This window comes from Podarcis melisellensis (assembly GCF_964234715.1).
Source record: "Podarcis melisellensis genome assembly, chromosome: 6".
NCBI classification, from domain to species: domain Eukaryota; kingdom Metazoa; phylum Chordata; class Lepidosauria; order Squamata; family Lacertidae; genus Podarcis; species Podarcis melisellensis.
The window spans coordinates 21872056-21882253 of NC_138538.1; positions in this window are offsets into that span (position 1 = coordinate 21872056).

The window sequence follows — 10198 nt, forward strand, 5'->3', positions numbered from 1 at the left end:
CTTTTATAGGCAGCTGGCTGTCAACATTGTAGCAACAACAACCCAGGGTTTCCCACCTAAAGTAACTGACGTGGACTTGAGTGAAAACTATATGCACGATACTCCTGGTGGCCAGGGTCAGAACTTCAATACATAACAATTAATACTCGCCAGGACCAACTGTTTCCACTGATATTATAAGGACCTGTGAGTGGGCTGGGAAACCTCCTTCATGCTTGTTCTTATACAAAGAGAAAATGAGTCAGACTGAACCCTGACCAAAGGCCTGGCGGAACAGCTCCGTCGTGCAGTCCCTGCGGAAGGATGTCAAATTTCGCAGGGCCCTGGTCTCTTGTGAGAGAGCGTTCCACCAGGCTCTGGCTCTGATCGAGGCCAGTCTCATCTCCCTGGGGTCCGGAATCTTCAGGATGTTGTTATTTGCAAGCACGTAAGGTCCTCCGTGGGCCATATCAGGAGAATTGGTCCTGTAGGTCTCCAGTACTGTTAAAGATCTTAGACCAAAAGGAAGTCAACACTTTTTTGTGTGTGGTTACACTCCTTAGTTACAATCTCCTTTCTGTTATTGCTTGTACATAATATGTTGAGAGTCCTGAGATCCAACCATCCCTGCCAGATGCTAAATAGTGGCTCATGGTGTATGGGGGATACCCAGTTAAAGAGCAGTGTGCCTCTAAAGAACATGTTCAAGCTGAGAAAATAGTTTTCAGCCCCAGAATGGCGTTTAAGACAAAAATCCACTCTTCTTTTCTCCCTTAAACACCCTTCGTATCAGGCAACCTGCTTTAGAAAAGGGGGGTGTTCATTGTTGCTTTCGTTAAACTACTGGCAGTCATAAGAAACACCTTGCATAATCTATCTATTAAGGCCCATCTAGTCCAGCATCCTGTTACCACAGTGACTAACCACATGCCTCTGGGAAGCCCAGAAAGCAGGACCTGGGTGCGAAAGCACTGTTTCCCATTTGTGCTCCCCATCAACTGGTGTTTAGGGTCCATCCAGATGACCTGGTTATTGAGCATTCATCCTGATTTGCTTGCACAAAGCCTATGCAGGTTAGATTATATCCAGTCTCTATTGAACATTCTTTCTGAATCATTTGTGAGGCAGCTATATAACAATTATTCGCTTACCATTAGCCATTTGTTCCTCCCATGCTTTCCGGTGCATTTTCCCATCACTTTGCAAACCACAAAAAGTCCTATTCTTTTAAAAAGTGGGAAGTGGACAAATGGTGTTAAGAGGCCACCCACTGACATGTGAAAAACCGCACATTCACAGAGCACTAACAACAACAACAACAACAACAACAACAATTTATTATTTATACCCCGCCCATCTGGCTGGGTTTCCCCAGCCACTCTGGGTGGCTTCCAACTGAATATTAAAAACAATACAGCACCAGACATTAAAAACTTCCCTAAACAGGGCTGCCTACAGTTGCCTTTTAAAAGCAAAATAGTTTTATTATTGCCTTGACATCTAAAGAACTTCCACCCAGCAGTGACTACTGATAGAAAATGGGTTATTTTTATTTACTGCATTTTCTGTAGTGAGGAAAAAATCCAAAGGAAATATAAAAAAGAAGTATGGGCTGGGATTTTCATAACAAAGTGACACGTATTCAAAAAGAAAAAAAAATCCAAATGGTTTAATAAATGCAATCAGATATGATTTGATATGAAGTTCACTCATGTCCTAGCTAAATGGTAGATACTATGGTTATCAAATTACAGTAAGTATTAATGTGTTCAATGGAGAAGTGTGCATAAGATTTCCACCTTAGTCCTGATGAACAGCATGCTTGGAAAGGTGAAAGAGCCGTTCTGTCAAATGCTTGGAGGAAATGCCTCCAAAGATAACATCATCAGAGAACCTTCTAATGGCTCTTTCCCAACAACACAAGGCATCCTGCTTCTGTTCTGCATCATCTCCAGCTGCCCGTGTTTAAAAAGAGATAAGGGTGAAACCAGCTTTCTGACTGTTGTGGGAAAAGAACCAGAATATGCCAGAAGGTTATCCCAATCTACGAAGCCCGTGATAAATAGCTTGTCAGACAGGAATTCCTATTTGACAGAATGAACTGAGCTCCAATCCACAGTCAATTGCAGAATGAAGGGAAGATGCAAAAATTAAAGCTTTGAAATTTCTGCTGTTAGTGCTTTTAGATCTATATTCGTTCATAATATGTTTTTGCATTAAAATAGGGTTGCCATACGTCCTGAGATTCAAATGGTGAAAATAGTATCCGGGGGATATTTTAAAAATAACCATCTCAACAACGTTTTAGGTGATTTCCTGCCAAAAAGCTCAACAACTTTTGTGTTTCCTTCTAGAAATATGGCAACCTTAATTAAAGCACGGTATATTCAAAACTCTTTCATGAGAATCCTAATTAGCGACGGAAGGGAAATTCAATTCATTTCACATTTAAAAACTAGTTCATACTTTGTGAAACAATAGAAGAACTAAAATAAAGCCATCTTTCAAAATTCTCCAAATTTTGCAATGCAATTCTCCACTTAAGTAATATGTACTATTACTTTAAAAGTAATAAAGTAATAAAAAAGTAATAAAAAGAGGCACTACATGACATGGGCTGCACTTATGCCAGTTTGCAACAAACGTAGAACTAGCATCGGGTTTTAAATAACTACAGTACAATGGCCATTTTATCTTTGACAATGCTGGTCTTTCATTTGCTTTTCAGATCGCTCTAATCTTTCCAAACAGAACCAATTAAACAGTTAATAGTCACCCTGCCCCTGTAAGTAATTTAATCATGTACGCTGTCCTTGGCATCACAACTGACATTTTAGATTCCAGATTTTTGAAGGAATGTTTGGAAGCACTTAATATGCAGCACTTCTTTGAGTTGTTTATATTTTTGCAAAGAGGATGCTTCTCCCCCGGCCCCCATGAAATAGTTTCACATGCTCTCCTTAGGAGTCACATCTCTTCCCATGATTTTTGCTAAATTTGTTAATTTTGTTAAGATGAGGGGGAATCGTTTAACTTGGTGTTTCTCAACTTTGGGTCCCCATATGTTGTTGGACTACAACTCCCATCATCCCTGAGCTCTGGCCTTGCTAGTTAGGGGTGATGGGAGTTGTAGTTCAACAACATCTGGGGACTCTCTCATTCCTCGCCCTCTACTCTCTTATCCCTCTTACTTAGTGATTAAAATCAAAACCTAAATCCAGAACAATTTAGCATTCAAACACTCCTGACCACAATATCAACATGAAGTATTTCTCTTGCGGTTGGGCTTGTTTACCCAAAACTGGCTTGGTTCCAAGCCAAAAGTTCCAGAAATGCTTCTAAGTACACCGCAGAAAAATTCAGACTGGCTCATGTCTGCATTTCAGCTTGTGGATCTGTTTTATGTATCTTGTCATTGTTACTACTGTACTTGCCAATTCCACGTAGTGGTTACTGGTTAGTGAGAGGATTCAAATCTCCACTCAGCCTCGAAGCTCTGTATTTGGGCATGTGCTTTTTAACTTGTTCATGTTGAATGAACTGGAGCTAGAAATAAATAAATGACATAGGTGGAATCTACAAACATATAATAACCATTCTGAAAATGCTTTTTTAAAAAGCGTTTTTTAAAAATACATTGAATTTTCCACAAGGCTCACCATTGCCATCTAGGGTCACATTGTATATTGCACTTTAAATGTTTTATTTGCAGCTGTATAGTTGAATCCCAAGTTTGCTGATAACACCAGACTGTTCAGGGTAGTGAAAAGAAAAAATGATTGCGAGGCACTCTGGCAGGATCTCTCCAAACTGAGTGAATAGACAGGATGCCCTGAACACCAGTCATTGGGGAACAACCGTGGGAGAGTGTTGCTGGGCCTTCTTCTGGGCTTCCCATAGACACCTGGTTGGTCACTGCAAGAACAGGAGACCGAACCAGATACTGGAGGTAGGGGGGAAGCAGGGCACATTGATGCACGGGGCACATTGATACAATATTTCAATATCGATAAATGTTATTCGTGTTGCGACATCCCTAAAATGTGTCTATACATGTGTGAGTACAACGGTTGCAACTGCACCGCCTACTGGTTAGCCGTTGGTGTTCGACGAGAGTAGATGTGTTTTTAGCACAGCCAACTAAAAAAGTACGTGAAATGTAAAAGTGTTCCAACACTGTTTTACGTCATTTAATTAAGATTTAAAAATACCAGAGGTAAGTTATTCCACTCGGTAATCGGCATTACAAATGATTTTTAAATAAGTTCAGTTGTTGTTGTTGTTTAGTCATTTAGTCATTTCCGACTCTTCGTGACCCCATGGACCAGAGCACACCAGGCACTCCTGTCTTCCACTGCCTCCTGCAGTTTGGTCAAACTCATGCTGGTAGCTTCGAGAACACTGTCCAACCATCTCGTCCTCTGTCGTCCCCTTCTCCTTGTGCCCTCCATCTTTCCCAACATCAGGGTCTTTTCCAGAGAGTCTTCTCTTCTCATGAGGTGGCCAAAGTATTGGAGCCTCAGCTTCACAATCTGTCCTTCCAGTGAGCACTCAGGGCTGATTTCCTTCAGAATGGATAGGTTTGATCTTCTTGCAGTCCATGGGACTCTCAAGAGGCTCCTCCAGCACCATAATTCAAAAGCATCAATTCTTTGGCGATCAGCCTTCTTTATGGTCCAGCTTTCATTTCCATACATCACTACTGGGAAAACCATAGCTTTTACTATACGGACCTTTGTTGGCAAGGTGATGTCTCTGCTTTTTAAGATGCTGTCTAAGTTTGTCATTGCTTTTCAAACTATTTTACCTAGATCTATTTTACCTAGATTCACCTAATTTCTACTGCCCTCTTGCTATATTTCTGTGAACCATTTATATTTAGCTTCTTTATGGTCCAGCTCTCACTTCCATACATCACTACTGGGAAAACCATAGCTTTAACTACCCGGACCTTTGTTGGCAAGGTGATGTCTCTGCTTTTTAAGATGCTGATCTCAACACTAGTAGCATTGAATACAAGCCCTGGCTAGTAAAATATGCAGTGAGCCTGCATTGCAGAAGGTTGGATCCCTTCCAACTGTGACTCCATCAATACAGAATGGTGTATATTTCGGAATTATTATTTCATGTTTTATTTTAAAAGCAAAAGGATATTACCCAGTGCTCAACACCATTGGGTGAGATATTAAGACAAAACATAAAAATAGCACATAAAAAATATATCACCTTACAGTTGTGCTATTACAGCAAATGTTATACCAACGTGCTTTATGGGGTCTTTGATTTTAAAGTGTGAAGTGAAATCAAGTAGAACAATTTTTTCAGAACAAACACAATTCAGTGTCATATCTTCCAGATACGAATGATGAACACTGAAATTTGAGAAACATGTTTTGTGGCAGATAAATTTTAAAAGTTCTCTCCTTTATAGTCTTCAAAATCAAATTAATAATACTATTGGTAATGATAAGTTGCCTAGAGACTGCTTGTATTAGGTGACAATAATAATAATAATAATAATAATAATAATAATAATAATAATAATCTTAGACACACATTTTTTAAAAAAATCTGGTTAAGCAGTGTGGGAGGGAGTTTTCTTTGGGAAGTAGCTGGGATATAGTTGTGGAATGAAATTCCCCAGAGATGGAAAGCATTTGGGCCCACAAATCTTTTATCTCCACACAGATTATTAGAGCTATAAATAGCTATTTGACAGAGTAAACATTGGGGCGGGGGCGGGGAGCTCTTTGGAGTCGTCTTTAGTGCAGTTTCAAAAGTGACCATCTTTTCGCTTTGCACGTCCACACTTCCCTGGTGACAAAAACTTACAAACCCAAGATGGATAGGATGTGTTTCTTAAGGCACTTTTGTACCAGTAATTCCTTTCCTTCTTAGACACCTGGGAACCTCTGGGTCACATTGCTTAATTAAAGTGGGGTGCAGAAATTCTTGCAAAACAATTATCAATATACAAATAAAATAAGCAAAAATTGAAACCAGTGTACACAACTTGCTTACGTGTCTGGGTAGCAGGTGTTTGAAATAGTCCCAGATCACAGGTGCTGCCACACTCAAAGCTTTGACTCTGACCAGATGTGGAGTGAACATCATATGATACTTGCAGGAGCTCAGTTCGTGCACTTTTCCCCTGAAGTGTGGTTCATAAGTCTTTTAAATAAATACATCTTAAAGGACAATAGTTCCATAGTTCTACTGTGTAGGGCCAGGCTTAGCACAGGATAGAACAGATTGTGGGATACCATTAAGAGATAACCTGTTGTTAGTTGTCACCGGTGTGTGTGTGTGACACTGAAATTTGTTTGACCCAGGCACAAAAAATGACTTGAGTCATCTCCCGTATTGTTAATTTTAAAATATCATTACAGTGGTACCTTGGTTTAAGTACTTAATTTGTTCTGGAGGTCCGTTCTTAACCTGAAACTGTTCTTAACCTGAAGACCACTTTAGTTAATGGGGCCTCCTGCTGCCGCCACGCCGCCAGAGCGCAATTTCTGTTCTCATCCTGAAGCAAAGTTCTTAACCTGAAGCACTATTTCTGGGTTAGCGGAGTCTGTAACCTGAAGCGTATGTAACCTGAAGTACCACTGTATCTTGGGTTTGGGTGGAAATACCACACTTGTGGGGAAATTCTGTTTCTCCATTGGGAGTTTTCCTGGCAACGTTTCTACTTACTAATCTGATTAACATTATCTTTTCCTGCTTGCATTGGCTGAGAATTTCTATGGCTAAACGGAGGTCTGTATTAGATTATCACAGTCCATTCCTTTCTGCAGAGCAGAAGAACAGAACAGACTGAGCTGAAACAAATGTTTTCTCTGCCCCCACTCTCTGCCAGAAGAAGACAGATCTGTGACACTCCAGTTGGTGACAGGAGGTTTTGGAGGAAGGGCGACAGGGGACGTCAGAGCAATGATGTAGAATGGAGCATTGCACTTTTAATGAGTTCATATTTACTAATACAGTGGTACCTTGGGTTACATACGTTTCAGGTTACATACGCTTCAGGTTACATACTCCGCTAACCCAGAAATAGTACCTCAGGTTAAGAACTTTGCTTCAGGATGAGAACAGAAATCGTGCAGTGGCAGCATGACAGCAGCGGGAGGCCCCTTTAGCTAAAGTGGTGCTTCAGGTTAAGAACAGTTTCAGGTTAAGAATGGAACTCCGGAACGAATTAAGTACGTAACCAGAGGTACCACTGTATTTATCTCCGTCAAAATAAATATCCCTATAATAACCCATAAACAGTGCCCCCTGAATCAATTTATCATGGTCAACTATGACTCCCCAGGGATGCGGGTGGTGCTGTGGTTCGAATCCCCACGAGGGGGTGAGCTCCCGTTGCTCGGTCCCTGCTCCTGCCAACCTAGCAGTTTGAAAGCACGTCCAAGTACAAGTAGATAAATAGGTACCGCTCCAGCGGGAAGGTAAACGGTGTTTCCGTGTGCTGCTCTGGTTCGCCAGAAGCGGCTTTGTCATGCTGGCCACATGACCCGGAAGCTGTACACCGGCTCCCTCGGCCAATAAAGCAAGATGAGCGCTGCAACCCCAGAGTCGGTCACAACTGGACCTAATGGTCAGGGGTCCCTTTACCTTTATGACTCCCCAAGTGAAAAAGTCACTAAAAGGGCAGAATGGGAGCAGGGTGGGGGCAGAAGGGGGTGTTTGCAGAATTTTTCAGTGAGTTTCAATTATATGTGATTTCACCAACGTGCGCTGTGCTTTGGAACACAATCCCCATGTTAACGGGTGTCGGGGGGGTGGGCTGCCTGTATTTATAAATAAATACACCTATTACGAAATTACCAAATGCAATAGCTTCCTGTTCCCTCATTCCAAAGGAAACGGATTCCAATTAAGCACTGCTCACCACTCAGGGAATTAGGATGTGTGTAACAATATAATAATGTAACTGTTATGTACTGAAGTTCTCACCCTGGGCCAGCAGGGGGATACTGTAGATAGTTATGCAAATGAAGGATCGAAAAGTGACATTCAGTGATTGGATAGTTTTGTATGCAAATGAAGGATCGAAAAGTGATGTTCAGTGATTGGATAGTTTTAGAAAGTTGCTACAGTAACTGCTGTACTGGAGCTCTATATAAGCAGGCTGACTGAGCCCCTCAATTTAGTTCTGTTCTGGCATCTGAATAAAGAAGAGCTGTTGAAGAATTGCTGTGTCGTCTGATAGGTTTGCCCACAACTTAACAGTAACGATCTTCACAGAACAGCTCCGCAAAGCAGCCAGTATTACTATCATCCCCCACAGCTGAGATACAGTGGTACCTCAGGTTACATACGCTTAAGGTTACAGACTCCACTAACCTAGAAATAGTACCTCGAGTTAAGAACTTTGCAGGATGAGAACAGAAATCATGCAGTGGTGGCACAGCGGCAGCAGGAAGCCCCATTAGCTAAAGTGGTGCTTCAGGCTAAGAACAGTGTCAGGTTAAGTACGGACCTCCGGAATGAATTAAGTACTTAACCCGAGGTACCACTGTAATAGATAACCTACCTCAAGCCACCTATTGCTCAGGGGAAAGTTTAAACAGCAACCGCCCAGCTCACATTGAGTTGAGTTGGCATCTGTCTGTTTCGGGAGACAATGCAGAAGCGCACCTTTCGGGGGTAAAACCGTTGGAGAGTTACAGCACCTGCTGTGGCTGTAGAGACCAATAAGGGAGAGACATGTTTTGTTGCAGCGGGGGCAGATGAAAGCGTCTGGTTTTGTTGATACAGGTGCGCCATGGCCTTTTTTCTCTCTGCGCTCCTCCCAGCAGTCATTTCTCCTCTGGTCACTGTTGTGGACGCATGACCTGACAGTCTGTTGCCAGGCACCGCAGTCGTCTGCCAGGGATTCCCAAACGGCACGGTTGATGTTGCCAGCCGACATCTTTGTAACGCATAATCACTACAATATACCAGCTAACTCCACAAAAGCTGAGAGCAATTAAGTGTAAAAGGATATCTCACTACCTTTGGATCCTAGCTGTGTATGAAGCCAATTATACAGCTGGAGTGCAGCCAGCACTTAACACAGCCTCTTTGCTAGGCTTGGAAAGCAATCCAGGGTTTAGTTTCCATTTCATGACAGGTTTCAAGCAGCCACTTCTCTGGAAAAGCAGCCACTTCTCCGGAAAGAAAAGCAGATGACTTTGGAGAGCAGGGAGCTTTCTGTCCATGGGGTAACAGGCTAGTCTGAGAACTAGGGATGTACAAATCAGGCCATTTCAGTTTCTCATTTTAATATTAAGTTCAGTTCCTCACATTTCTGCATCAGTCTGCATTTTTTGTAAAATATTGCATTGAAAAAGTCCTCACAAAAACGGATAATTATCTCCCCTAATATGTACACTTTTTGCAAGATATTTTCCCTAATATGCATTATATTTTTATGCTTTTTCAAAGCATACTTCCCCCTAAAATAGGCATTCTTGCACACCTGTTTTGCTTGGAGAATAGCACTGCAATATTCAGAGAAGTGAAAATTTTGAAGGAGGGCTGTGCTTTGGTTCACATATTGTTTCAGGAAGTGTAAATTAGGCAGATACTGGACAGAATTTCCACTAATTCAGGTGACATCAGATGTCATCAGGTGACATCACCACATTTGCTGCATTGATTTTTTTTAAAAATACCGTATTTTTTCATCCCATAGGACGCACCGGCCCATAGGATGCACCTAGTTTTTTTGGGGGGAAATAAAGGAAAAAAAATTCCCCTTAATTTCCCCCCCCCAAAAAAAACCAGGTCGGGGAACAGTGGGATGGCGCCGCTGCGCCTCCCCGCTGTCCCCCGAGCTTGTGGGGCTGCCCGATGTCTGCCCGAAGCACGGGGCACTCTGCTTCAGCGCACCCCGTGCTCTGTGCAGCAGGCTGCTATCTGCAACCTAGGGAGCCCTGGGGGAACTCCCGCAGGGCTGCCTAGGCTGCAGATGTCTTCCCGCAGCACCGGGCGATCTGCTTTCAGCGCGCCCCGCGCTCCGGGAAGCAGGCTGCTATCCGCAGCCGAAGGAGCCCTGCGGGAACTCCCGTGGGCTCCCCAGGCTTGCTGATAGCTTGCTGAAGCCTGGAGAGCGAGAGGGGTCGGTGCTAGGACTCTGAGCAATTATTTAATTGGCAAATGTCTGAGACGCATTCCACCCACAATATGCCTTGATTTCGCCCATAGCTTCCTTGAGAATAAACGTTTGTCT